Raw genomic sequence first — 27,438 nt, forward strand, 5'->3', positions numbered from 1 at the left:
GAGTTCTGAGCAAACTGCCTTGTTCTTCATTGTCTCCATCCTCAGGCCAGGATGAACAGCAGTTCCAATAGATTGCAAATCTAATGAACAGTGTCAAAGTCATTGTCACTGCTCTGCTTAAAGAAGGCTTTGAATTGAGACTTTTTTCTAGTAATTTTTCATTAAGACTTGATGGCATCAATAATAGAGACAATTTAAGAGAATTCTTCTTGCAGTTTTCCACGTTGTGTAAGAGTAAGAAACACTGATCTGGTCACACTGTATCTTTTCACCACCATACTAATTTTTGGAGAAGCAGCAAAAAACTTGGAGACTTAGTAGCACAATACAAAGCAGCATATTTCATGCATTCCTTTTAGTTTGTTAGACTACAACTGAACTAGAATCTTGTTAGACTTAAAGAAATCCTGGAGACCCCACAGTATAGTGAAGACTAATGTGCTTTGCAAGAGAACTAATCTTTGTTTTCACGTGTATAAATTATTATTGGAAAGAATAGAGATGAATTCCAGACTGGATTATGTTTAAAAGGAAAGAGTGATTGCTAGAACTCCCAAAATTATATTATATGCCTTTAAATTTGTAAACAGAAATGCAATAAATACTAATGGAAAAGCTCCTCTGAATAAGTCAGGGAGGAGGAAAGAAAGCTATGAAAAAGTGCTCATGGAAATGACAATAGCTCCTGAAAATGGCTAAAATACAAAATCTAAATAGGAGATATTCTAGAACTTGGGAGGGAGAAATATAGGGTAAATTACGCTTCAAAAAAAAAAAGGTAGTTCAAGATAACAGGAATGAGTGACACAATGTATCATGAGGTATGCAAATAGAAAATTTAGAGTACACTTATCTTTTTCCTAACTAAAAGAAAAAAAAAATAAATAAAACCTAAGTGAAGTAAGCAACACTAAGAGCTTTCAGAGATATCCAAGGCAATGGCAAATTCCCATATGGGAACAGTCAAAAACCCACTGTCTCAGGTAAAAGCTTAGTAACATGCACATTTTTTGGTGAATAAAACACAGTCCTTTCGGTTTACTTTAATTTTATTTTTTCATCATAAAGTAGTGAACGATTTTATTATTTAACATTGTAATACATGTGATGGGAGGACAGGGAAGAAAGAAAAAGGTATATGACATTTTCAGAGGACTTTCTAGTGGACTAGGGAGTGCATATTACAAGGCTTCTTTCCAGTTGGTGCTCTGCCCAGAATAGAAAACCCTAAACCAGAACCACAGTATGTGAAGCTGCTTCAATAAATCTGGCTTAAACAAGTGTTTAAGTTTATTAAGACTTCACTGCCTAAAAGCTGCTTGGAATTATTGCTACAGCTGGGTTATAACATTCTCTCACTGGTCCGGGAAAATGGAAACTGGTCCATGGAAATCTCATAACTTATGTCTATTTCATCAGGATGAGTGATAGCTTTGAGCCAAAGGAGGCACATGTATGATAATATTTTTGTCAAGTGGAATTTTTATTTTTAAATTAACATAAGGTCTAATAATAACTGGCAACATGATATTTGCAAAATATCTCAAGGAAGATGAAATCTAGTCAAAACTTCCTCTAGAAGAAGCTGTCTGCACAGTAAATCTGTCATTCCTAAAAAGAATTCCTGTCATTTTTTAACTGAAGTAACTCAACAGTAAGAAAAATCTTGGAGGTGACCTTGAGACTTGATTCACACTCTCTAAGATTTAGCACCCCCCTTCACTGATAAAAGTTAGATTAATTTGTTTTATGTTTTGACATCTAATCATATGGAAGAGGGGAACTGGAAAATGGGAAGAAAATGTTGAGACTTGCCTAGGCATAGCAAAACATGTAACAGCACAGGTTTTAACTAAGATATTCTGATCCCACATGTCTTGGAAAGTCTATCCTGGTTTTAAGTGTCATGATGTTTCTGTGGCTGCAGCCTTTGGTAAGAATTATATACTCTCTACCTTTTTACCACCTCCCAAAGCAAACTTGAGTATGTAAATAAGCAGAAAAGTGCAGTTTGTTTTAACAGGCTGAGAGTCTGGAGAAACAGATTAGAAGTGGGAGGAGAGAATGTCGATTCAGTTCACTGCCTCACAGTCTATGAGATCCTAACTGACAATTACTAAATTAGCAGCCCAATGTGAAATAGACTGTTCAGATTTTTTTCCCCAAAGTGTAGACACGTTTATCTATCTGAGTTTTATGTGCTTTATTGGGTGAATTCAATCAGCTTATTTTTAAAAAGGCAGCATGAGCTCTTTTTTTCCTCAATCTCATTTATATTGTGCTTTCTATGCTCTATATAATCTGCATTTTGTCTTTGTAGACAAAGTGTAAACAGCTGACAGGCTGATCTGAAATGAACTGCCAATGACAACTCATTATTAATTGGGAGAGTTTTTGAGAAGGGGCTCCACATCAACTAATGCTTTCAAAGCTTATTAAATATTTTTGATTTATGATTTGGAACTATGAAGTTATTGCTGGTAACAGTCATGTAAAGTAATCACAGAAATATAATCATATGGCTTATTTGATGTCCAGACTGATTTATAAGACGGACCTGATTTAATATTGCATTAATATTAGCAAAACTAAGGCTACACATGTAGAAATATGGAATACAGACCACAAATACAGAATGAAGAATTACTTCCTGAAAACCCTGGGAAGAGTTCTAGGTTCATATTAGATGTGCTAAGAAGTTTTTTACTGAGAGAAAAACGTGGTGTTACCTTTGTGATATGTTGCATCACAGCGTTTAATCTATCTTTTAACCTCCATATCTGTGGTTCATCTGTACAGCTTCAAGATATGTAGATTTGTTGCATAAGTGGAGAGAGAGCAGGGACAGAATACAAATGTCCGGGAGCTGGAAAGTATACATTAGAGTGACAGAATTAAAAGGTTCAGTCTGCCTAGTTGATTTTTAAAGGCTACCAAGTAATGAATAGATTTCCATGTTTAATTACTTTCCCAAGAGTAAGGCACAAAGGGACTTCATAAATTTGTATGGAGAGGTACAATAAAGACTAAAAGCTGGAAGCCGGTGTTATGCAGATTTAAACTTAGAATGGCCCTAAATCACTAATGATCTGTGAAAAAAAGTTAATCTATTGAGGTATGTTAGATTTTCTGAGAGTATTAGGAAATAATTAAAAATGGAGAGCTTTCAAAAAAAAGTACTAGGATAATTCATAAATTATTAGGCTTAGTAAGTAGCTAAACATATTAAGATGTGTTGGCCTGAAACACATAAAAATTTGGATAATCTAATGATCCTTTCTGGCCTTTAAGCTTATGTTTTTTATTCTGCCTGTTTCTTTCTGAATAAGACTTCAGGAGACTGGCAATGGCTATACTCTGTAATTAAGAAGTTCTGTAAAACGTTTTAGGCCTAGCTTTCCCTGCAAGAAAATGAAGAGTTTTTGATGCTGTACTGATAGCACAGAGATAATCTTGATGTATCTGGAATTTCAGATACGAAGTCTGAAATGAAATGTCTGTCAGAAACTTTTTTATACTTCCAGGATAAATTATAAAAGCTGTTTAGAATGACAGTTCTCCTCTCTTATTCTCTAAACTATTAAAATTAAGTTTGTTTCTTGACAGCTTTTTTATACACAGGACAAATATGAACAAGCCAACCAACCCTGCTATATGACTGAATTAATAGGTAATGAGACATCTCATAGTTTTGGCTTTCCCTCTTAGCAGCTTTCCCTCTTTTCCCTCCCCTGTGTATGCGACAGGAGATAGGATAGAGAGAACTGGTTTTTGTAACTTAACTTTTTCTACAATTGACAGAACACAGTGAATGTTTCTTTTGTATTTAAAAATATTTAAAACACTTGCATGGTTTCCCAACATCACTCTAATGCTGTACACACTAACTTTGAGTAGTTATATGAGTCCTGGATAACTGCTGGACAGAGAAATGGAAAAGACAATGTCTCTCCAGAGTGGTACAAACTGCAAACCACCCAGGAATTCTTGCTGTGTGTGACATTAAATTATCTGAGGATGAAAACCAGGCTATGACTAAAAATTCCTATTCAATTATTTTGTAAGAAACAGGGATGCCTAGTATTTAAAAAGAGTTTTCTGGTATTTGTTTTTTATTGGCCTGATTTTCCCTCATGTGATTTACCTAAAAAAAGAAACGTTCAACAGTCTTTGGCCTGACTGATCACTACAGAAGAGGATCAGCAGCAACATTAAAATATTGTCAATGAATAGCAATGAAGATGGTATTTTGTGCACTGAGTTTATATCAGTCACCATCACATTGGCAAATGTCTCTCATGTCTAGTACAAAAATAGAGAAATAAGGGAGTCCTGCTAGGACTATTTACTTTGGCTGTCATGAAACAGGCTATGCATCTTCTTCCATGCTGAAAAACCTCTACATAAAGGTCTGCTACAGTCTTGGCTTGTGATGAAAGTAACATTCTCTCTGTCCTTCATGGCTTGTTTCCCATTTGGCCAAATCCAAGTCCCTGAATGCCAGAGATCCTCACCATATGTCCTTTGTATATCTGAATGATGACAAGGATCAGCTGATATAAAACATGAGGAAAGACATGAAGGCCATGTTTGCAAGAGGCTGGTGACTGCAGGGGGCAGATTTGCACTAATTCACATCAGTGGCGTGTGTCTTCAAAGGATGCAAAGCTCCGGTTATGTGCAGAAGATCACATTAGCATTTATGTTTATGCCATCTGGCACTCAGCAGCACTTGTCCACAATGTTCAGACAGACCTGCTCTGAGGTAGTAACACATGTGTTGTGACCCTTTGACCTTATGGATAATTACATAGATCCTCATTCAGGAAAATATTTTACTCTGCAGCACAGATGTGATTTGAAAACCAATTACTTCAGTTACACAAATTACTCCAGTGGTCTGGATCATCAGGGTTGACTGCACTGCCTTATGAAGACAGTGTCAGATCACAGCAAGAACAGGTAAACAGTCAAAAACAATAGCACAGGGTTCTTCTTAGCACATCATTAAGCAACCTTGTGGGCAATATATGAATAGTTCCACAAACCTCTTTTGATAATGTGAGTGGAATTTCTGTTTCTCTGCTGTACACATGTCCTGTTGCATGCTACTATTAACCAGAACTCTCTGAGCACACCACACAGTGACTATCTCATGTAAAAATTACAACTGGCTTTTTGCTTCCCACAGTTTATGTGATGCAAATTCTTAACTTCCTCAGAATAGATCAGTGTAGTGTTAGTGAGATGCTAGAAAGAATATGAAATACTTTAATTGAAGTTTTGGGTTTGCTCAGTTATTCCCTCTTATTTTCTTCCTTTTGGTGTGACTAAGCATTGCTTAATATTCTAACTGCTATTTCCAAGTGAAACACCACTTGTGTTTCAAAGTAGTGTGGATGTATCTGGAGACTTCTGCTGGAGACTTTTCTGCTGTATCTTTGCAGAGGTGTAAAGATTAGAGTCTACTTTTAAAATGGTAAGGAATTTTAGGAAATTAATTTGTACAATAAACAGAACTTCTTACCCCGAGGGCATAAAATGTCATTCAAAATGAATACAGTAAATCTGAACAAACCACCACACATAGAAGACAATGGTCTATCTTTAATTTTCCATCTCTTCTACAAATGTTTTCCATCAGTGATTTTCTTAATTTGTTGTCTTTGAAATACTATTAAGAACAGTAAAATAATACAGTCCAGCACCTTTGGTAGTGCTCTTTGCAGAATTTGCTACTAAAAGCAAAGTTAGAGACTGGAAAAGACAGCTGGAATTGCAACTGTACCAGGTAAAAGGAGCATCGCTTGAAAAGTTAGGAGATAATTGTCCTGAGTTTGCTTTTCTTTTTCTCTTTCTATGTCTTTTTGCTTATACTATCCAGGAGATGATATGTGAGCACATATGCTGGAAAAGACACACTTCGCTGTCAATAAAAAGGATACAACAAGTTTTTCCAAAGGTGTATATTTCAGTGAATATACACATTTGAGTAGATTCTGCTAAGGCAAATCTTTCTTCTGGCCTTTTATTTCCGTTTTTTCAGCTTTTCTGCTTTTCTGCTTGTTCTGTATCCTTTCTTTAGACATTTACTTAGTTTCTCCTCTCTTATGCAGATGTATATATCCCTACAAATGTACTGCAAAGGAAATACTACCATGTCAGAAGCAGACTTGTGCTGAAACTGCCCCTAGAATTATTGACAGGAAGGTACAAAAGGCCAAGGAGGCTTTCTCTGTGTGACATTTTTCAGTCTCTTATTTTTCTTTCTTTACTGCTTTCTTCAGAAGATGTGTTGGAGCTACAGTAGATGGTGAAGTTCTGTAAAAAGAAAATATTATTAAAAGCATTGAGTTATTCAGCTGCCCCCTAAATTTTTAACATTTGTTACGAGCATCTTTTTTTCAAAATGGTGAATGAGGTAAAACATAAAAACTAAAGGAAAATCATGATCCAACTTTATTTGTTTTCATTTTGTAGCAATTTCTGTAGAATTATTTCTCAATTAATACAGTGGAAGCTTTACTACTTGAATATTTAAATGCTAATGGAAAAAATATTTAGGAAAAATATACTGTAGGCAACACTCTTGCTATCAAAAAAAATATATACCATGTCTTAAAATCCAGTCCATCTAATTAGGTTCTGCTCTCAGAAGAATCTATTCTCATCAACACAATCTTGCAGAGCTTACCTCTGTTTGCTGCACCTGGTCTGGGTAGTGGACTTGAGCTGAATACAAGCCTGTGATCTGAGGCTTATTCAAGCCTAGGTGATTAGAGCCTTAAGGGGTAGAAGTTATTAGTATATTTATGATTTAAAGACAGATGGTGCACAGCTGAGCCAAGGCACATTGGAAAAACACAGTTGGCAGGAAATTTCTCACTTTACTTTGGTTAATAAGACATTTAAGACTGCACATGCTATGGCAGAGCTCTCTTTGATTACATAAGAAATGCAGAAGACAGATAAGGTTAAGCTTTTCCACCTATTGGACTGATTCCTCAGCTGTCTCCACAGAAGCCTGGAGATGCTTTGCTCTCTTCTATGGCCCAAGTTCTTTTGCTAACCCAGTCCCCCAGTTCCTTTTCCCAACCTACATCAGAAATCTGAGTTAAAGAGTGACTGCACTTACATTCCCTCGCCTAAGGGCAGGATGATGGGATCACAAGGCTTTCCTAAGATTTCATGATTCCTTCCCTGCCTGAAATGTAAACCCATGAAGGCATTCAGGGAACAATGGCTGCAAGAAGAAACTGCTGTTGGTGCTCTGCAATTTTGGTTCACTCCTTGGAATAATTTGTTTAGTTTTTATTCTGTAATATAACTCACGCTTTGCCCAGAGTTGTAGTCACTGCTTTTGTTCTAGGTTCACCACCCTCATCTCTATGGTGGTCAGGAGTAGAACAAACACCTAAAATATTTCTATATTGGTCCTTTTAAGCTCATTAATGCATAAAAATATGTGGAACAGTAAGAGAGTCATGATTTCTGTGGTTTGGTAGGAAAGTGTTCTGGAAGACATTAATTTCTCAGTAATCTGTTTTATTCTCTAAAACATCTCATGTAGGGTTATGTTACTGAATCTGAGCAGCAGTGTATTTTCACTTGCGGGTCACTACTAATGATCTCCTCAAGCTCACTGTCATATTTACCTTCTTAGACTGGTGATCAACTCAATCATTTTCCCGCTGCCAAATTCAGCAGTCAAATCCCTGGAACCAGGTATGTGAGTAAAATTTTGGCCAGCTTGATAAGATGTTGGAAATGTATTTGCATCCATAAATATTTATATTTTATTAAGCCTACTGGCTAGAATAAAACAATCTGTGCTCCAAATATTTAACCACTGGGATGAAATATGACCATAGGGTAGCCATGGCAAAATGCCAGTGGAAATTAGGGTATTATGCTGTGTTTGGGTAAATACTGCCGGAAGGCCACCAGTTGGTTAGAAGGCTGGTAGCAGTTAAAGTCATAGATGTGTTTGTATCACTTCAGCACACCTATAGCTAAGGATTACTAAAATGAAATACAAATTAATACCTCAATTGAGACGGTGATGGAGAGTCACACAAAAGCAGTGATAAAGCTTTAGTTAAACTAATTATACTCTCCTCTAAAATTTCCTGACTTTAGTATGTTTTCAAGTCTATGATTGGAGTAGCAAAATGTTCATTCTTTTTTCCTCCATGTATGAGGAAAAAAGAAAGCAGCATTGTTTAAAAAGATCCTTCAGATGGATTATGTGTTTTTTTTGTTTCCACTGATGTGTAGAAGAGTTCCTATGGATCTTGTTTTTCAAAGGATATTTTACCAAACTTCCAGTTGTAACTTAAAAGAAGCTGGCAAGTTCTAACTAACTTTTCAATATTTATTTCAGCAATGTTACTGATGTATTGCTTACAAATGTAAATCAAGTTTCTTACAGAGAGCAATCTCTTAAATATCAAGATATAGTGGTTTCTACAGTTGTTTATAAGCATGATTCTTCTTACAAACCTGATTCGAACATCAGAAAGTGGAATCCATTGATATGAATTATCAAATGTCTGAATTCCTTTCAGTTCTTTGCATCCTTAAAGATTATTCAAAATAGCAAATTGATAATGACAGCAATAGCTGATATATCAATCATGGTGTATCAGCAATTAATTTTTTTTTCTGCTCAAGCACACCATTCAGAAAGACGTGCACGGTTTAGAAAGCTAATTCTGTCTACTCAGACATGAGATTTTGTGATACCCCTCCAAATCATAATCAAACAACTGTGTTGCCCCTAATGAAGTAATAAACTTCTGTAATTTATTTCATTCCTTTCTGTTTAATGTAATTTAACATGTGAGGGTATTTGATCTCGTTCATAGAATATATGTCAGGGATGGAACACCTCCATATAGGCAAACAACATTCTGGCAGTAATCTAAAGCCTACATGAAATGCTTCTGGTGTGATTCTTGAGGTGTCCAGTGCAGGGCCAGAAGTTGGATTCAATGGTCCTGGTGGATCCCTTCTGACTCAGCATATCCTGTGTTTCTATGGTACTAAGCAATTACACCATCATTCAAATTTCTTCATTCCTTCATTCATTTGTTCTTCATGTTCATTAATCTACTTAAATTGTGACCTGAATTACTGCTTGATCTGATCACTGACAAATTGGAAATTTGCAATTTGAAATTTGCAATTAAGACCCCAAACAGTCAGTACAATTGTCCTAGGGGAAAAAAATCTAAAACATTTAATTCTTGTAGGTAATGTGAGTGTTTTGGCTTAATTTTTTTTTTTTTTTTTATTAAAGGCAAATAAAATTCACCCCCCACATTCCTACAACTGACTTTGTACTCAGAATTATTTAGAGAGTGCAGAAAAATGTCAGTTTGCCTTTTCTGGGAAGATTCTCAGAATCAAAATAATTTCTGCTGTACACAGTCTTGGAAGTATATGCAGCAACTGTACATAATGGGTGGAAATAAAATAGATTTTGCTTTGTCTAAAAATTTGACAAGTTCTCTAAATTTGCATCATTAATATCCTAATTTGGCTGAGCAGAAAAAGCTATCTTATACACTGTAGAAATAGAGTGTTTAAATCCTATTCAAAGTTATAATGCATAAATATGCCTTTAATTTAAGGTTATTCAGCTCCTTCACAAGACTATGGATGAGATGGACAAATATCCTCTTGTTATTAAGCACTTACCTGGCACCCAAATCCTTTCCTTTGCCTGGGGAAGACTAAATTCCTCAAGGTGTTAGAGTTTGCAGCAGAAGATTCCTGGGGTGCATTTTCGTGGTGAGTACCGCACTCTTGACAGAACTGGTGAGCTCCATCAGCCTGGAGAGCCAAGGGACTTGCAAGCAGAAATTCATCTCACACAGGCCACTGCTCTTGTCCTGCCCATCCTGCAATGGGCCATGCTTGCCCCTTGCAGTCCAGAAGTCACCTAGGCATTAACACAGCTCTGCTGAGGCAAGATGTTTTAGTCTGGGCACAAAGCCATGCTAACTTGGATCTATAGCTTCCAGGCCACTGCTGGCCTGTGTCTGTGAGCTCAGAATGCTGGTAGAGGAGCTCTCAGATGTCTTCAGGGAATGTGTTGGGTAGATTTATGTTTCTCTGGACCCCATGGAGAAGAGAGGCATCCTGTTAGACAAGCATATAATGCTGTCCCCCAATAAAGCACAGCAGGGGAGAAAAACACAGCCTCTTAGGTCAGTCCTGATTACTCCAATGTCCAGTCCAAAATCCTTCAATTTCTTGGGATGTTTCACAGTCATTGCCAAATTCATACTCCTTGTTGCCAAATTAGAGGGCAAAGCTGTGATGTGGACAGGGTTTCCCAGCTCTTTTGCTTGACCCAGATCCATTTAGAGGTGGCTGATTGCACAGAGAAAAACCAAGCTCATTCAGTGATGTAACATTCAGGGCTGCTGGTGAGGAGTGTTAGGTGTTTCACATCAAGTGGGAAAGCTTCATTTAGAGATTAGGAATAAGCCTCAACCTGGAACACCTTGTGGTTTTAATAGACTGCACACTTCATATGATATGGCAGAGCTGCAAATAGGAATTTTAAAAAATAAAGATGCTAGAAACACATTTGTAATTTTCTGTGTTGATATATGATACCAGCATTCTTTTTATTTTACTGAAACAAAAAAATAGTCTATAATATTAGGAAAAGAATTAGGAAGAGGTGAAGATTAGCAGTTATTTCCTTGCAACAGGTTTCTATAGCTGAGTGGTAAATCCATTCCTTTCCATTATGCCAAGTCCAGTTAATTACCCAAGGAGAAATCCTGCAACAGATGTTTTAACTTATATCAACTTTAGCACATTGCTGCAAGGCTTTCATGCAAATTTTCAGTGTTTTGAGAACATTGCAGGGCTTGACTAAAAGCTCAATGTGGCCTTTCTTAGACAATTTAATAGCAAATACTGACAGGAATGTTTGCCTTAAAATAGTTCAATACAAATAGCTCTGTAGCAGCCCACGTGACAGCCCAGTCCTTTGAAGTCATTAAACTTGGTAACCATGTCATTCCTTTTGCCTTTAGTAAGGTAAGGACTGCACCATCAACTCCTTTGTGAAACTGTCCATGAATATAAAGTACCTGACACTTCTGACATGTTCAAAATCGCCTATGGAGCTTAACACCCTGCAGCACCACTTAAATCTTGGGAGCTGCCATTCTTTTAAACTCTTTCCCACCATCAGGAAACTGTCCCTCACATGGTGGTGTGGCTAATTCACAAGTTCCAAATGCAGCTTTGAAACAAACAGCAGATTGAACCCAAATAGAACAGTGAACATTGAAGGTAGTTGGAGGAAAATAAATATATCTGTTTGTTTTAGTGTTGAAAAAGAAAAAAATTGAACCATAGTTTTACATGCAAAAATGCTCTCAAGTGCTATTTGATCACAGACCTAAGGCACTAATGCAAAGTGGTGTAGTATCTCAGGCAAAATGATTTATCTGTCTCTAGCTACACACTTAACATCTGAAGGAAGGGGAAATGTTATTAAAACAAAAAATTATAGTTTCCTCTTAAGCTGCTTGGCTCAAAATTCTTTTGTCACTGTCATGAATCCATGCAGTCCTTTTCTCCTCTGACCTGCATTTACAGCTTTTTAGAAATGAGACAGTCAGCTGTTTATGCTAAGCAGACATGACTCTGCAAAAACCACCTTACAAAGTTTATACAATATATTGGGAGTTAAGCATCTGTTAAAGCAGGATATCTGTAAGAACTTGAAGAATCCTGGTTAAAAGGAAGTGAGTTTTTCTTTTCTTTTATAGTGCCTGGCAGCTGTCATAGATCCAGATAACACATTCCAATAAAATGTTTTTCTAAAAGCTTTTTAATTCCTGGAAGCCCCAAAACATTTTAAACTTCTTGTAAGGCAAGAGCTGTAATGAACTCTGTCTGGCAAATTGATGGCAGAGGAAAAATAAAAATTATCTGGTTCAAGCTTGATATCTGCAGTCCTCAGTAACACACCTAGCACTAAGTCACCCATAGAAATAAAGACTTCATGTTTATTTATATGGGCTTGACCTGGGATATGAGCATCCCATGTTTCAGTGCTGCAGCTTATAACTGACTCTTATAAAAAGCTGAGGATATGGTTCAGGGAAAATGGATATGCATACAGGTGAACTTGGCTTAGTAGTCCCAGATAGTAAAATCATACTATGAAATTAAAATTTATATGGAAGTTCAGATTTGGAAAGTATATGCAGTTAATAAATGTATTTTTAATGACAGGAAAAAATCCAGAATATTTGCTGTAAAGTAGAAAAATATTTTTTTGTTATTTTCTCAAAGCATGAAGCTGCATGTAATTTTGGACAACCTATTCTTATGAGCCTACAGTCTGGCTGCACAATTGTTACACAAGAAAGGTAGGACTGCTGTGCTCTAGGAGAAAAAGAGCACCAGGCTTCATACTGTGAAAAATTTTTGTCAAAGCACCAAATGCGGCTTGGTGGCAAATTCCATCTGAAAAGGAAAGGTGTAGTTACATTTTCTTAGGCATGGAAGAATAAGCTGGTTTGATTCAGTTATGATCCACTTTTGAATTTCTATTTCCTTAGGCAAATAAACTGGAGAGGGGATAGAGGTGAAATTTTGGACAATCTGTGTTTGCCTGAATGAAATAAGCAGCCCTTGGTGGGTACAATACCTTTCAAACAAAATGTTACCAGACTTGTCAAATTCAGAATTTTAGTTTCAACTACTTCTGTGTTACAGAAGTAATGCAACAACTTGTGAACTATGCAATTTTTCCATATTTTGGAATTTAATGAAATGACTGTAAGCACTTTTTCCCAAGGTGTGAAATTTATTGATGTTTTCAGGGTACCTGAAGTTGGAAGGGGCCTTTGGGGTCACATAGTCCAATTCGTGGTTCTCCATTAACAGGTTATGGAGGCAGAAGACAAGTAGGAAGAAATTATTAAGTAAAGCAAGCACAGTAGGAATATTAAGCATGTTGGGGAGTGGAAGCAGAGTTTGAAGGCTAGAAAAACACAGCTCTCTGTCCCTCATATGGGTTGCGCACTAAGGAGAGGAAAATCCATCTCTTAATGCCAGGCAACTCTCAGAGCTTTTTGTGTCATGAGAGAAGAGAGGAAAAGTTAGATGGCCAGCCTCACTTTTAGCCAAAATGATGACAATCTTAAAATAGCTTTGAACTGATAAGCATAGTCTGCAATTTTGTTTTCTCATCTTGTTTTCTTTCTTTTCTAATTGTTTCCATTACAAGGAACACATTACGGTCCAATCTTCAGAAGATCTCAGTTCTATTATCCTACATATCACTGAATACTAAAGTCATTTTGGTAACCTGACAACACAGAGTGCCATTCCCACAGCAGCAATCTAAACATAGGTAGGGTGCATTGATTACTGCTGAATGACAAGCAACTCAGATCTGAGAGATCAAACAACCCACAGTCCCCTTCTCCACCAAGCTGGTAAAATCTGCCTTTCAGCTCTCAAATTGATTGTTCTAGTGTTGTATAGGAAAAAATCTCCCTTAGTCAAATGGACTGTTAATTTAGAGGAAAGAAAAGTGATTTTTTGAAGGTTAGGATGGGAGGAGAAATCTTTTTCCTATTCCTGTGAGGAGCACCTCCAAAAGAACCATTTTATTGTCACATTTTCTTGAAACTGTGTAATTGTTGCTGGTATTTAAAGGGCTTTCTGATGTACTATGATATATTGTGTTTACAGATATTCAATATTTTAATTGTATTATACTGCATGCAAATATTAATTGTATACAAATATGCCTGCTTTCATTTTGCCTGCTTTTAGTGTATGAATTTTCCTGTATTTATCTCTATAACCCTGGTTCAGATAATTAGGCTCATCAGATCTACTTGGCAAGTATTCTTGTTTCTCAATCATATCTAACTCTGTACCTATTACTGTTAAATCCACTGAAATTGCATCCTCAGTTGGGTCTTATGTTTTAAAAGTTTTAAAAGCTCTTGAATTTTGTGTCTTGATGTACTTTCTAAACACAAAAAAATTTTCTATTATTAAAATATGTTTAATTCCCAAATGGAAAAGATTTCTTCTCTCTAATCTAACTTTTCATTCAAGTCACAATTCTTTTTTTATATAGGCCATATAGTTCTCTGATTTTGGGTCACTGATAGTTTTAAAACCAGACCTACATTTTACCTACATTTTGAACTCCATTGAGTTAAAGTCAGTGTTTCCCAGAGTTCAAATCTTACTTAGTTTTCAACCCTTCCACCTGGTAGTACATATACAAGTTATATTTCAAAGCAAAGTCTTTAACCTACATACCTGAAATGTATTGCAATCAACTGCTTCCATGTGACCTCTGAGAGGTAAAAACTACTGTTCTCAATAGGTCATTTTTCTCATCCACACACAAAGCCAAGGAGAATTAAGCTTGGGATCTTTTTCTTCATTGTGAAACTGGTCTGTGTCAGCAGAGAGGGAAGAGCCTAAACAGATCACACAAATGGATACATGAAAAATTACTGCAGGATAATCTCCTGTTATTTCTTTCACATTTATGAAGGTGTTACCAAAAGAAGTATTGATTTTTCAAGACAGACATGCAGAAATTAGTTTATAAATGATCCTTGTATATAAAAAGGTGACTTACTGAAACTACAAATGACATCTAAAGAAACTTAGTCATGAGATTTTGTGATAGTATGAGCTCTTGGTGGGAATGTCCCTCCTAGCCTCTATTTGCCAAATCTTTAGAATAATTTAAGGAAAAAAAAATGTAGATGATCCAGCAATAAAAGGCTTTAATTTTAGATCAGCTGCTGAAATACAGTTTTCGTTTGAAACAAAAGAATTCTAGGGGTTCTTCAATTTAAAACTGGTGAATTACATTTGGTTATCATCAGAAAACAAACTGTCTCATAATTGATCTTGCAAAGGAATAAAGACAAAATTCTGAAGATCCAATAGAAGAATTGCTAATACTGGAAGTTAATAGACTCCTTCCAATGTTGAGGAATTATTTAGGTTTCTGAGATAAAAATGTTTGTTAGTCTGCATTTTAATATTTGACCACATAATCAATTTTTTAGCCTATTTTCAACTACTAATTTAAAGAGAATATAAAATAATAAAATAATTCAAACAAATTTTAGTCTTAGGGGTGTTCATTTTTCTAATCTGTGTGCTAGGTGGAACACACTGTGCTGCCATTTCTTCGAAGAATTTTTAAGGAGTAATGTTGAGAAAATCACTAAGGTCGGCTGAATTTGATGAGGAAAGTGACATCAATCTGAATGATTTTGCCTGAAGAGATTACAAACAGCACACAAAATGCCTTCCAGCAGCACACTGTATGCAGCAGAGGAGGGTTGGGAGATGGATGAAGAGGAAAGAAGCAACAAACATCTAGGGAATATGAATTATCCCAGCAACACAACTGGACCTTAGGGAGGGCACAAGACTCCAGTGTGCTGGCTGGATCCGTGTGTGGCACATCCAGCAAAAGCTGCTAAAGGTGCAGCTCCTGCCAGATGACACCATAGTCTTAGGAAATTGAATGTATGGGCTTGGGGAATTACTGCAGGAGGGAAGCAAAACTGAGCAGCAGGAGAGTAGCAGTCTCTATACCCCATTCCAGGAAAAAATATTGTTGTTAATGAGCTCATTCCTATATCTCAATTTCAGCGAATTAAGTGCTAATCCACCAACTATTGACCCTTCAACTGCACAATATTTTTGTAGAATTTTATTTAGAGAATTTTGATACTTTCTTGGAGGGAGTCAGAACTAAGCCACGGTTGAGTGCTACTTGGTGCCTCTCTATGCTGACTGCTTGCTGACCAGATATGTTTTTGTTAGCTTGATTGTACAGTGGATAGATTAGGCAGATAAACATACCCTAAATGGGCCACCCCAAACCCTGATGGCCCACAGATGATTTACATAGAATACATAAAAGAGTAGTTGATTTTCCATGTTTTTGCAGATGTTACAGGGGCTGCAGTTAAGTCCTGAAGAGCATCCCATCACTCTTTTTTTAAAAATAGAATCAGGTTGTTCCTAATTTAGTTTGTGAAGCAAGGACCGTACTTTCATTCAAGCTGCAAAATCCAGTGACTGGTGGAACTCTATGTATTTGCCAGTGAGAGATTTTTACATGTTCAGTTTATGTTCTGTCAGTATATGTGTCACAGGGGGCACCATAATGTTCACTTGATGGGCCTGTTTCCTTCATATCCCCTTAATGAAATGGAATTTCCAACCACAGCTGGTCTCCTCAAAAGAGAATTAGAACCTAATCACTAATGGAAAGTGAGGGAAATCAAAAGTCAGACTCTCTGCAGCCATCAGTAAAGACCAATAAGGACTCATTCTCCAGATAAAGTAATCACTGAAATTAGAAATAATTAATTATATGAAGGTTTATTTGTTGATGCCAACTCTGAGGTTTTTGAGATATTTCCATGAATAAACCGTAAGAACAGTATCAAGCTTGTGCATGCATTCTGACACCTGTAGGCCTTTGTAGAGATTCTGTAATACTGAGAAATTTTTGAAAAATTCTGAAGGTGTTCGGCACTTCCCAGTAAAACCTGATGTGAAAGTAGTATTTGGTACTTGCCGGGCTACAGCATATCTGTTAGAAATGGAAAGCTAGAATCAGTACAGCTCATAAAGGTGAAAATAGTAGGAATAAATGGATTTAGGTTTGTGTTAAAGAAGATAGCAATAAAAAATTTGGATGTGTTGCAGTAAACAGCAGTGATGAGAGTAACAAGAATGAGAAAAGATTAGAATTAAGAATAAGCAGATTTTTATTTTCATACCATAAATATTCTTGCCAAGAACACTGCAAATGCAGCAGAACATGCCTCTGAAGTAACAGTTTCCTTGGCAGAGATTACTGTCACCTTCTGGCTTCAATTGTTCTCCATACTGTAAATGTCATGCTTTAATTTATTCCAGTAACATTGAGATTATTGTGCAGAGTATTTTTATATTTAATGTCTGACATTTAAGCTTTATACACCAGAAATTATAATACCTTTAATCAATTTTCTGGATATTATTATTCTATATGTTATATAGAATATATATTATATTCTATTATATATTATTTATATTATATATATTATTATATATTACAGATATGGGTGATGGTTTGTCATGGACTGGGAACAGGAGAGCAAGATCCTGCTCTTACATTCAACCAGCAGCTTTAGAGGTCCTGTGGTTAGAAGATGACTGAAAAAAGACAAGGATGGAGAGCATCTCTGAGTGGTGGGGTCACACAACCCTTGATAGTGTCAATTACTTTTGGAAAGGATTTGTTACCCAAGTGATGTATTTAAATGACCGTTGTTTCATTTTCTCTTCAAAGTAGTGGACTACTTTCCAGTATCACTAATTTTTAACTGCAGTGCTTTATCTTCCTTTCCTGTTCTCTAGTTTCAAACAAATATTCACAAAATCACTTTATCACTCTCTTTCATCACTTCTTTGAAACACATCTATGCTATGATCTCCATATTATCACATAATACAGAAAGTTGAAGCAGAAGTTCATAAATCAACCTATTTTAAGGTATTTCCCTGTATTCCTATAGACCAACGCAACATGGTAGATTCCAGGGCAAACTGAAGGCACACTTCAGTGTGCAAAGCAATTGCACAAGAATGATCCTTCCTCCACACCAGGCTCATGATGAAAGTGGGGCACACCACACAGCTTTAACCAAACCTCTGAGCCCAGCTAGGGTAGAGATGCTAACAGCCATTCTTCCTGTAGCCCCACACATTCAACACATCCTCCAAGGCAGATGAGCAGTATTATGAGCAAATGGTTACTGAAATTGATGGGATTGTAAGGCTAGCTTTCAAGCAAGAACGCCACATGATATGGACCATATGTAACAGCCCAGTTTAGCACCTCTAGTAAATCTGAGGACTATTACATTTCTGCCTGTCAGTTGAGCCATACTAATTCACTCAGTGTACATGTGTTATAAGTCAACACAGTTTGGTTTTTAGTTAAAGTGGATGTAGTTTCCTGTTAGGACCTGGGGATTGTTTTCCTGACAAGCACCTATCAGAGTCCATCTTTAAATACTGACATATTGTTGGACCATTGAAGAAGCTAGATGCGGCTTTGAGGAATGCCCATATAAAAGTCTAGGTGAGTCCAAGTCGCTCTCTTCCCTTCTGGCCTCGAAAGAGGTAAGAGGCAGTCTCGGCTCTCTCCCTGAGGGGGCCGGGCCGGCCCGAAGCCTGCCCGGGCCCTTTCGGGACGCTCCCTTGGCCCCGTGACTCCCGGGCCGGGGGCGGGGATGGGAATATGCCCCCGTCCCGGCCGGATCGGGTTTGTAGCAGCCGTAAAACACCCTGCCGCTTTCCCCTGGGGAGAGAGAGCCTGACCGAGGTCTGGCCGTGCCCCTGAGCCCTTCCCCCAGCAGGGAGAGGGGAGCCTGTGCCCTTCGATGGCAGCTCTGGGCTGAAAGCCACACCCCTGAAATCCCAGGGGTGGGCAAGAGACATTTATAGGCATTTATGAATCCTCACTGCCCAGCCGCCCGGAGCTCTGCTCCGCCTGGAAATCTGACATCGTGAGCCGCAGCCGAGGGAGAGAGGACGCAAGCAACCTGGAGCCTCCAGAATTCCAACCTTTTCCCTGAAAGAGAGAAGGAGGAACACAGAAGGGGAGAGACTGCATGATAAAGTCAGCGAAATGGCTGATAAGGATTGTTGGAAGGAGGGATTGAGGAGTTTGCCATTTTTGTCTGGATGTCTTTTGTGAAAACCATGGAGAATGGAGTATTCCCTGTAACATATGAATGCTGTTTGGGGGCATGCATGGCTCTACTTGAGAGTTGTGCATTGATAAGCCCTTTGCTCTTAGGGAAAAAGGAGATCTCTAGTTTTTGAGATGAAGCTGATTTTGGAGATGGAAGAAGAGAACCTTTGCTTTACGCTAGAAGAGGCATCCTTAAATAGTACCCTAAGTAAGCAGGCATAGCCCATATGCAGTGCTGGGAAAGCTGCTAATGGGAGGCACTTCACACAGGCAAGTTCCTGGGTGGCTGTCTTTGTGAGAGATGAGACCCACAAGAAAACAGTGGGGAAAATTCATAGGATATCAAGACAGACTCTTCTCCCAAAGTGATGGAAGATTAGATTTGAATGGTGAAACTGATTGAAAATCATAGTTTTGTCTCTGTAGGTTGGTTGTGGGAAAGTGAATAGTTTGTGGGGAAGGGAGAAGAGTTTTGAAGGGTTCAAATTTCATGGTTTTCCTTTTTTTTTTTTTTTTTTTTTTTTTTTTTTTTTTTTTTTTTTTTTTCCCCTTCCTTTTGTTAGAGTGTGTTAATAAGCTACCTTTGTAACCTTTAAGCTGGGCCTGTTTTGGCCTTTTCCTCCCAAAGTCTGTCTTACAGAAAGGAAAGAGGGTAAATACAAAAAATACAAAAAGCCCTCACAAGTTTGATGTTTCTGTCCTGTTCTGAATCAAACCAGGACAACATGCTTCACCAAAATGAGTATGTAACGTTTGTCACCCTCAGTGCAGGATGACTCAAGAAGTATCCAAGCTAATGAATTCCTCCTTTTCCCGTGGGTTCTATGTGTATGCATCATTTACTGTGGCCTTGGACAATGCACAAGATGATGCACTTTGGTCTTGAAGCTGCTGTTGTCAGGCTAGTGAGACTGCAAAAGCTGAACCTTTGGGGTATTTTCCTGTTTTCTGTGCAAAAAGGCTTTTCTAGTGATGCTTGATAATAAAATTCAGATCCCCACAGTATTCATTACTGTGTTTACCTAATCTCATGATTTTTAGCTAGCCAAAGTGAGGTATGTTCATATAGACTAATATTCAAGAGTATACCTCAGAATACACTTCTTCCCTCAGGTATAACTGTTTTGAACAACAAGACAAGCCTTTTTGGGGATAATGTTAAAACATGATCGTTCCCTCACAGGAATGCTTTGAAGGAAAGTGTTTATGCTTAGTTAGATTTACAAATGTCTAACACAAATACATCACTTCCTAAGATGTATGTTATGCTTCAACAAAATGATTAGTTATGAAATTGTGCATTAATAAAAACAGTTGTCTCTCTTTGTAGCTCAACTCCCTTTGCCCTTACTCTATATACAATAATGTCAAATAGCTCTCTGCAATACTTCTGAATGACTATAGCTACACTACAATCATAATATGTGAATTTATATTATGCCTGAAAGGTCATGACCTATGACAAAGTCAGTTTCTTTTCATGCATGTTCTCCTTAAGAGCTGGAACTTGAGAAAGTGAGGCAAAAAGGAAGAAAGACTGACTCTGCATTGCTAATGTGGAGGCACCGAAGACAGGTTTTCCTTTCCTCAACTTCCTGGGTGTGTCATGCTTTTGTTCAGTGAGCAGACTTACCTTTTCTTTTGGCGTGTCTGCATTTGCCCCTGCAGCCTCAACTTACTCTTCACATCCTTTTCAGGATTATGTGGTTCTGAAACTGCAATGGCTCCAGGTCACTCTGAGCAGCTGGAATTGCAGCAGAGCTGAGCACTATGGGGGGAGGACAGAGGCCTTAGGCAAGGCTTGATGCTGAGCTCTGGGGTTGGGAGACTGCCTGGCAGCCTTACAGGCCTCCAGGGCAGTGCTGGATCTTATGTGCCTGTTTCTTTTGATTCTGGCTGAGCACTTCTTCCCGGTCAAGTTTTTTAACTTTCTTCTGCAGTCATCAGAGAAAAAAAAAAAGTTTTTTTTTTATTTGGAAAAAAAAGATAAAATGAGGTACATTTAGGCAGATTTTCACCAAATTACGTAATTCCTCAAATAAGGCTCTAAGAAATATATATATAATGGAGAAGTAATAGGGACAGAAGGACTTGTGGTGAGTTGATTGTGAACTCTTTGTTGGTTGGACTGGTACCCTATATATTTCAGATCTGGAGGAACTTTGCCCTCCCAGACAGAAACAAGGAGAGTTTCAAAGTTTTTCTTATTTTTTTTTTTTTTTTCCTACTTGCTGCAAGTTATATTTGATGATACTCAGAAGGAACTGTACTGGTTGGTGGCCAAATAAAGGTTCAGATATATAAAGCTAATGTAATATGGTTCAGATATATAAAGATTGTGAAAAAAAACCCTATCATTCTCATCTCCCATGGCTTTATCAATGTAAAAAACCTTCAGTATCTGAAAAGGTTTGATTTTGTAGTTTTGCTCATAGCACTGTAATACTTCTTCATCTGGATTTGTTTTAATAATGTCTGAAGCAGGTACACTGAAAATGAGGCTCCTCTGTAGGAATCAGGCTGTTCATCCCTTTTATTACAAGGCTTCTCTTAGTCCCAGGTTTACGGATCAGTGTTGTTTTCTTGTCTTTCAATGGTCTTTTCAATGGACTGTCGTACAATTTGCTGAGGTATGAGTAATCTTGTCCTTCAGTAGATTTCTAAGGCAGGTCAGATGAATCATTTTTCTTGGTGTCTACTTCTTCCTGATGACAATAAATGGAATGTAACCGAGCAGCTCTGATCTATCCCATTCATGTTGTAAGTGTCTAAAGCTACTGGAGATGAAACCCACTTCCAGTGTTTGTGGAAAATGTACACAATTTATCAACAGTAATTAGCTTCTGGGTTAAATGGAATCTATGAGTACATAATCTTCCAGCAGAGGTCCGTCCTCCAGTGAGGGAGGCCACGTACTCACTTTGCCTACAGCTGTGACTTTTGTCTGTCTACTAGGTTTGTTATATACCAACCAATGCCCAATGCAGAAAGGCTTCCTGCTATGTTTCAGGGGAGATAAAAAAGAGTATTTAGCCTGTTGAATTTCATCAAGTGTATCGCACTTTTCCAGCAAAACCTCTTATGCCTATTCTATTTAATTGGAAAATTCCTAGCCTGTTTTAGTTGGGCTACATGTAGGAGTAGTAGCAGTAACATCTGACTTATATGTCTGCCATAACTTTGAATAGCTGAACTTGGGGTACCTAATCAATGCAAAGAATTATGCTGTGGGCTTAATTAAGCAGTAACAGACCATTCAGTAATGTTAATGCACACACACAGAGTCAAAAAGACTAATTAATCTGACCTGCAGGATCCTCCATCATTTATGATTAAACATTTGAGAATACAGAAAAATGCATAATGGACTAATCAGATACAGCCCTTTAAAATGAAAATATGGACTACGGGAACTGTAGACCAGAACTGTAAGACGTGGACCATTCTTCTATGAATCTTAATCAATACTGGCTCCTAAAGAAAATGTGATGTAACTGTCAAGAGATAAGAGATTTTTTAAGCATCACAGCCTTAAGAGTTCCTGCTAGCAATCAAGACATTCTGTTACCAACTCCATTCACAATTATCATTTTGCAGTCAGAATTGTTGCATTTTTTCCAACACATAATTTGTACTACTTTTCATGGATTTATTCTGCAGTTAGACCTTCCTGAAGAAAATGGGACTACATTCAGTGGCTTGCATAACTCAAATGTAATCATGACAGAATTTGCAAGATGGCTTTCCATGGGATCTCTCAGGTTGGAAGTGATCTCAGATACGCATCTGCTCTAACATCCAGCTCAGAGTTAAGAGTGAATTCAGCATTTAGACCAGGTTTCTCACAGCTTTGCTGAGTCAGATGTTTAAAGCCTCCATAGCAAAAACTCCATAACTTCCTGGGCAACCTGTCCCAGTGCTTTGCTGTTCTCACAGAGATCCTTGGACAGTTTGTTCTAGTTGGAACTTCTCCTCTTTTAGTCTGGGACTGTTGTTTCTCATTCATCTACCATGCCTGTACATAAGAGGAATTAGCATTCTTGCTAGCTTCCCTGTGGATATGGACATACTGCTGTAAGCTGTTCCCAAAGCCATCTTGTCTGTAGGTTGAACAATCTCTTTCTTGCAGGTTCTGCTCACAGGGTATTTGTGCCAGCCCTGACCATTCTGTTTGCCTTCACTCAACTCACTCCAGTTTACCAATGTCTTGAACTGGGGACAAAGACTAAGAGTATTCAAAATGTGATCTAATGAATATCAGATAAAGGTGAGTAATTATTTTCCTTTGTTAATTGGCAGAAATTTTGTTAACAAAGTCCTGTATGCCAGGACACTGCTGACACATGCTTAGACACAAACATACATTGATGTAGTAACAGACTCTTCTGCTGCACCTCAAGGATCTGCAGGCAAACACTGGTTTTGAGAGGAAAAAAGTATCTTTATCAGACAAACTTGGATTTTACGTGACAAAATATGTCAAACCTACTTGCTGTCTGACATCAACCCCAACAAATTAGATGGTCTCACACTGAGCAAATCAATTGTATAGCACGTTTACTGTGAAAGTATGAATTGACTTTGATGGTTCCATATTTTCTTTGGCTAAAGGGAAAGAGATACATAACAAAATAATCACAAAATAAAAAAAAATACAAAGAGTTGACCATTATTCATGGAAATGGCCTAGGAAACTCTTTAAAAGAACAAACACAGAAAACACTTGATGAGCCCTAATCATCTTACACAGGACACCTGGCCCCTGATAAGGCACAAGTGATCTAATTATCCAAGCAGAGAGAGAGAGATAGCCTTGCCCTTAATGACTCACAGGTGATAGTAATAAAGGAAAGTGTTATAAAGGAGTGGAGAAGGATAGAGAAAACAGGGTAGAGGAGAAATTCCTAACTTCCCTTCCCCTGCCTTCCCTTCCCCTGCCTTCCCTTCCCCTGCCTTCCCTTCCCCTGCCTTCCCTTCCCCTCTACCCTTCTCCTCAACCCTTTCCCCGCCTTCCCTTCTCCTCCGCCCTCCTTCTCCTCCGCCCTCCTTCTCCTCCTCCACCCTTTCTCCCTCCTCCACCCTTTCTCCCTCCTCCACGCTTCTCCTCTACCCGTTGCCCGCCTTCGCTTCTCCTCCTCGCTTCTCCTCCTCGCTTCTCCTCCTCGCTTCTCCTCCTCGCTTCTCCTCCTCGCTTCTCCTCCTCGCTTCTCCTCCTCGCTTCTCCTCCTCGCTTCTCCTCCGGCCTTCTCCTCCGGCCTTCTCCTCCGGCCTTCTCCTCCGGCCTTCTCCTCCGGCCTTCTCCTCTCCTTTTTCCTCGCCTTCCCTTCTCCTCTACCCTTTTCCCGCCTTCCCTTCTCCTCTGTCCTTTGCACGCCTTCCCTTCTCCTTAACCCTTCTCCTCTTCCTTTTGCCTCCTACCCTTCTCCTCTGCCATTTTGCCTGCCTTCCCTTCTCCTCTACCCTTCTCCTCTTCCATTTGCTCGCCTTCCCTTCTCCTCTTCCCTTCTTCTCTACCTTTTGCCCTCCTTCCCTTCTCCTCTACCCTTCTCCTCTTCCTTTTGTCCGCCTTCCCTTCTCCTCTACCCTTCTCCCACCTTCCCTTCTCCTCTACCCTTCTCCTCTACCCTTCGCCTGCCTTCCCTTCTCCTCTACCCTTCTCCTCTACCCTTCTCCTCTACCCTTCTCCTCTACCCTTCTCCTCTACCCTTCTCCTCTACCCTTCTCCTCTACCCTTCTCCTCTACCCTTCTCCTCTACCCTTCTCCTCTACCCTTCTCCTCTACCCTTCTCCTCTACCCTTCTCCTCTACCCTTCTCCTCTACCCTTCTCCTCTACCCTTCTCCTCTACCCTTCTCCTCTACCCTTCTCCTCTACCCTTCTCCTCTACCCTTCTCCTCTACCCTTCTCCTCTACCCTTCTCCTCTACCCTTCTCCTCTACCCTTCTCCTCTACCCTTCTCCTCTACCCTTCTCCTCTACCCTTCTCCTCTACCCTTCTCCCGCCTTCCCTTCTCCTCTACCCTTCTCCCGCCTTCCCTTCTCCTCTACCCTTCTCCCGCCTTCCCTTCTCCTCTACCCTTCTCCCGCCTTCCCTTCTCCTCTACCCTTCTCCCGCCTTCCCTTCTCCTCTACCCTTCTCCCGCCTTCCCTTCTCCTCTACCCTTCTCCCGCCTTCCCTTCTCCTCTACCCTTCTCCCGCCTTCCCTTCTCCTCTACCCTTCTCCCGCCTTCCCTTCTCCTCTACCCTTCTCCCGCCTTCCCTTCTCCTCTACCCTTCTCCCGCCTTCCCTTCTCCTCTACCCTTCTCCCGCCTTCCCTTCTCCTCTACCCTTCTCCCGCCTTCCCTTCTCCTCTACCCTTCTCCCGCCTTCCCTTCTCCCGCCTTCCCTTCTCCTCTACCCTTCTCCCGCCTTCCCTTCTCCCGCCTTCCCTTCTCCTCTACCCTTCTCCCGCCTTCCCTTCTCCCGCCTTCCCTTCTCCCGCCTTCCCTTCTCCCGCCTTCCCTTCTCCCGCCTTCCCTTCTCCCGCCTTCCCTTCTCCCGCCTTCCCTTCTCCCGCCTTCCCTTCTCCCGCCTTCCCTTCTCCTCTACCCTTCTCCCGCCTTCCCTTCTCCCGCCTTCCCTTCTCCTCTACCCTTCTCCCGCCTTCCCTTCTCCTCTACCCTTCTCCCGCCTTCCCTTCTCCTCTACCCTTCTCCCGCCTTCCCTTCTCCTCTACCCTTCTCCCGCCTTCCCTTCTCCTCTACCCTTCTCCCGCCTTCCCTTCTCCTCTACCCTTCTCCCGCCTTCCCTTCTCCTCTACCCTTCTCCCGCCTTCCCTTCTCCTCTACCCTTCTCCCGCCTTCCCTTCTCCTCTACCCTTCTCCCGCCTTCCCTTCTCCTCTACCCTTCTCCCGCCTTCCCTTCTCCTCTACCCTTCTCCCGCCTTCCCTTCTCCTCTACCCTTCTCCCGCCTTCCCTTCTCCTCTACCCTTCTCCCGCCTTCCCTTCTCCTCTACCCTTCTCCCGCCTTCCCTTCTCCTCTACCCTTCTCCCGCCTTCCCTTCTCCTCTACCCTTCTCCTCTACCCTTCTCCTCTACCCTTCTCCTCTACCCTTCTCCTCTACCCTTCTCCTCTACCCTTCTCCTCTACCCTTCTCCTCTACCTTCTCCTCTACCCTTCTCCTCTACCCTTCTCCTCTACCCTTCTCCTCTACCCTTCTCCTCTACCCTTCTCCTCTACCCTTCTCCTCTACCCTTTCCTCTACCCTTCTCCCGCCTTCCCTTCTCCTCTACCCTTCTCCCGCCTTCCCTTCTCCTCTACCCTTCTCCTCTACCCTTCTCCCGCCTTCCCTTCTCCTCTACCTTCTCCCGCCTTCCCTTCTCCTCTACCCTTCTCCTCTACCCTTCTCCTCTACCCTTCTCCTCTACCCTTCTCCTCTACCCTTCTCCCCGCCTTCCCTTCTCCTCTACCCTTCTCCCGCCTTCCCTTCTCCTCTACCCTTCTCCTGCCTTCCCTTCTCCTCTACCCTTCTCCCGCCTTCCCTTCTCCTCTACCCTTCTCCCGCCTTCCCTTCTCCTCTACCCTTCTCCCGCCTTCCCTTCTCCTCTACCCTTCCCTCCCGCCTTCCCTTCTCCTCTACCCTTCTCCCGCCTTCCCTTCTCCTCTACCCTTCTCCCGCCTTCCCTTCTCCTCTACCCTTCTCCCGCCTTCCCTTCTCCTCTACCCTTCTCCCGCCTTCCCTTCTCCTCACCCTTCTCCCGCCTTCCCTTCTCCTCTACCCTTCTCCCGCCTTCCCTTCTCCTCTACCCTTCTCCCGCCTTCCCTTCTCCTCTACCCTTCTCCCGCCTTCCCTTCTCCTCTACCCTTCTCCCGCCTTCCCTTCTCCTCTACCCTTCTCCCGCCTTCCCTTCTCCCGCCTTCCCTTCTCCTCTACCCTTCTCCTCTACCCTTCTCCCGCCTTCCCTTCTCCCGCCTTCCCTTCTCCCGCCTTCCCTTCTCCCGCCTTCCCTTCTCCCCGCCTTCCCTTCTCCCGCCTTCCCTTCTCCCGCCTTCCCTTCTCCCCGCCTTCCCTTCTCCCGCCTTCCCTTCTCCCGCCTTCCCTTCTCCCGCCTTCCCTTCTCCCGCCTTCCCTTCTCCCGCCTTCCCTTCTCCTCTACCCTTCTCCCGCCTTCCCTTCTCCTCTACCCTTCTCCCGCCTTCCCTTCTCCCGCCTTCCCTTCTCCTCTACCCTTCTCTCCCGCCTTCCCTTCTCCTCTACCCTTCTCCCGCCTTCCCTTCTCCTCTACCCTTCTCCGCCTTCCTTCTCCTCTACCCTTCTCCCGCCTTCCCTTCTCCTCTACCCTTCTCCCCGCCTTCCCTTCTCCTCTACCCTTCTCCCGCCTTCCCTTCTCCTCTACCCTTCTCCCGCCTTCCCTTCTCCTCTACCCTTCTCCCGCCTTCCCTTCTCCTCTACCCTTCTCCCGCCTTCCCTTCTCCTCTACCCTTCTCCCGCCTTCCCTTCTCCTCTACCCTTCTCCCGCCTTCCTTCTCCTCTACCCTTCTCCTCTACCCTTCTCCCGCCTTCCCTTCTCCTCTACCCTTCTCCCGCCTTCCCTTCTCCTCTACCCTTCTCCTCTACCCTTCTCCTCTACCCTTCTCCTCTACCCTTCTCCTCTACCCTTCTCCT

The 27,438-nt window shown here is 40.6% G+C and overlaps 1 long non-coding RNA gene across 1 annotated transcript in view; it reads right to left on the reverse strand.

The window, feature by feature from the left end:
• Positions 1 to 14,438: 14,438 nt before the first annotated feature.
• Positions 14,439 to 27,438, reverse strand: part of LOC134562225 (uncharacterized) — a 48,028-nt gene continuing 35,028 nt past the window's right edge. Inside the window, exon 3 of the long non-coding RNA XR_010083102.1 lies at positions 14,439 to 14,489. This is a non-coding gene — a long non-coding RNA (uncharacterized LOC134562225). The remainder of the gene's footprint in view (positions 14,490 to 27,438) is intronic.

This window comes from Prinia subflava, chromosome 1, assembly GCF_021018805.1.
Source record: "Prinia subflava isolate CZ2003 ecotype Zambia chromosome 1, Cam_Psub_1.2, whole genome shotgun sequence".
Classification (NCBI taxonomy): Eukaryota; Metazoa; Chordata; class Aves; order Passeriformes; family Cisticolidae; genus Prinia; species Prinia subflava.